General features: G+C 42.4%; 1 long non-coding RNA gene across 1 annotated transcript in view; it reads left to right on the top strand.

Moving 5' to 3' along the window:
* LOC309655070 overlaps positions 1-3,008 on the top strand; it is a 448,619-nt gene that overhangs the window by 377,901 nt on the left and 67,710 nt on the right. The gene's annotated exons all lie outside the window — the stretch shown is intronic.

Below are 3,008 nucleotides of genomic sequence, written 5' to 3' on the forward strand. Positions count from 1 at the left end.
TTTCATAAAACTTATAAAGACCCATTATATCCCCATCTTTCAGCCTGTGGGGGCCAGTACAGGGGAGAGTATAGATGCAACGCAGGGCAATAAGTGCCCAAATGCTATACAGTGCTTCATCTGTGATTTCCCATGTGATTTTCTCTATCTCAGGAACGTTCACTAAGAGGGCTAGAGAGTGCCTTTATGGTCAAAACCCACTTCAAGAAAACTCTGACTTTTTACTGTCATCTCTGAAAGGATATAAGATTGGCTTGATAGAATTCAGGAGAAGTTGAGCTGTAAGAGGGCCAAGCTATTCCCATCCCTCCTTAACAAATATGTGTGCCTTCCCCTTATCTCCCAAGCTAACCAGCCAAAGTTCTATAGATTTGCAAGATTTCTGCCCATAGCAGACATAAATTTCCCTCTTTTTGCATTTGGCATTGGTGTCTCTGTAATTGTTGTATGAAAGGATCAGAACTTTCCTCTAACCCAGGGTGGATCTTAGCATTGGGTGTTATCATAGGATGGGTGTGAGGCTGACCATCAGATCGACCCTCTAGCCCTCACCCCAAGGAGAGATAACAAGAATCAAGTCATGAACCTGCCTCCCAGTACTCAGCCTGCAGCCATCTCCCTAATTCCTCCTCAGTGACAGAGAATGGAGTGGAGGATTACTTATTGCTGGATTGAATAATATGGCTGTTATTAAATCCAAGGACTTCCCTCAAATCATGTTAAGTGAACTAAATGGACTGTGGAGAGGCTCTCTTGTATTTCCTGTTCCAGGAAGCCATGATGTGTCAGTATTCCATCTTCGTCACTGAAACTGTCAAGAACTGTGAAGGGTCTACAGTTTTCCCTATTTGTTAGAAAACAAGTCAGCCTACCACAGTATCATAGACACTGGCAGAAGGTATGAGACTCCTGGGCCAGAGACAAAGAACAGTTTATTAATCACAGCAATAGCAGCAGCCAGAGTAACAACATTTGTGCTGGTTCCCGAAGCCCTGACTCCTGTAGAGCAAAGCAACAGTGGCCAGCTGATGCCTGTACACTCAGTGAGTTAGGTGCTTTGAGAGGAACCCTGTTTAGGAAACTCCGATCTCCCCCCACCCCGCCCCCGGGAACTCACCTCCCTGAAGCTCAAGGAGGGCCCTGTTGGGGCCGATTTTGGCCCTAGTCTCACACCTTTCCATGAGCCATGGGGTAGAGTGACTAAACCCACTCAGCTCACGGCCCCACCCATGAGCTTCCCTCCACCCTATCCCTAATCTTTTCTGAAAACGCTGCTAGCAAACCTTCTCATCCTTTTTCAGGTGGGAGACATTGTCTTTATTATAATGATCAGCCAATAAATCCGTCCTCTGCCCCAGAGAGAGAGGCTAAATTTCTCAAAACTGTTTGCTATACAGATATCCTTGAAAAGATAGTCCAGAACAAAAAGGTATCAGAAGATATGCAGAAACATGAAAAGACTCATGGAGAATCCTAAAGTCACAGTGAACAGTCTATGCATGCACGCAATGTTTCTTAGTTAATTGAGTAATAAATTGAATTCAATTCCAGCTGTAGCCAGTTCTTCGAAGTTTTATCTATAGTTTGTAATAGTTCATTCTGAGGAATATTAGATATACGTACTTTTCAAAATTTTTTCATTCCCTAGTTGTTTTACTTTTTTTTTCTTGAAACTAGGACTAGAAATGTCCCTTTAAGCCTCTATTTACACAAACACAAAATCATTTAATTTATATATATAATATATATAATTGGCCCATAAATATAATGGGCCAATTCATGGTCATGAATGTTAAATTAATTTTCATAGGCTTAGTACATACTTGCCTTTAGTATCAGAATGTTTAATATCAGAATGTTGAAGCACACTGCCTTACGTATAAGTCTTAAAGGGTCTTTGAACCATAACACCGGGAAGACATCATAAGTCATACACTTTTACTTGTACAGGTAACGAAACTATTGGTGTGTTAAAAGCCCACGCTGCCAGGGTTCAAATCTACCACTTGACTTACGTTCATAGTCTTTTCAATTAATTTCTCTCCTTCAACTGGTTTCAGGGGAATTTGTTAGGTTTCATCCTAGTCTGTGAAGCTTTTAAATTTGTTAGACCCTAACCACGGAAAAGAAAATGGAAATGAAACTATTATGCAGCAAATTGTCTTATATATAAGCAGACTTCTTAGTTAACTGAGTAATAAATTGAATTCAATTCCAGGTGCAGCCAGTTATTCCAAGAATTTTCTGAAATTAGTTTACAATAGTTCTTACTAAAGAATATTATATATATGCATTTTTAAATTCCCAAATTGTTCAAATTTTTTCGTTGAAATTTCAGTTTCTGTTTTGCACTTTGTAGCTTTTTCTTCTATTTTGTTGAACTGGAAAGAGCGATTCCTAGAATACCATTTTAATTAAAGGAAGTTATTTCCAACAAACACTTCACAAAATACGTTTTCTTATTTTGTGGACTGAGGAATCCAAGAAAATACCGAATAACAGCAAAATTGGGGGACCTTAAGTTAATCACATAGCTGAACTCTGTGGCTACTGGCATTCCATGGATCGTCTCGCAATCAATTCTATCCAGAACTAAGAATCACGGCAGAACCCCAAGCCTGCTCGCCAGCCTTAACTGGGTGATAGTTGAGAAAAAACACCCCCCACTTCTGTGTAGCAAAAATGCAGCAAACGGCGGCTGCTCAGAATAACTGCAGTCTGTCTCCAGGTTTAGGGGCCAGGGATGCACCAGCTAGACAGCAGAAACTCAAGAAAGGGAACCAGCAACCGCTTCTAAACAGGACAAGGGAAGAAACGCTCACCCAGGGAAACTCCGCGACTCCTACGCACACCCCCGGCCTCCACCCCTCTGGCACCTCGGAGCCCGCCCACCGGAAGTAAAACTGAGGAAACGCCACTTCGAAGGAGTGGGCTGACGTAAGCGCGCCGACTTCCGGCGCCGTCCTTCCGGAGATGGGTGGTCCTGGGATCGGGAGGGGAGGCGGAGC

The sequence above is a fragment of the Balaenoptera physalus genome (genome assembly GCF_965194825.1).
Source record: "Balaenoptera physalus genome assembly, chromosome: 2".
Taxonomy (NCBI): domain Eukaryota; kingdom Metazoa; phylum Chordata; class Mammalia; order Artiodactyla; family Balaenopteridae; genus Balaenoptera; species Balaenoptera physalus.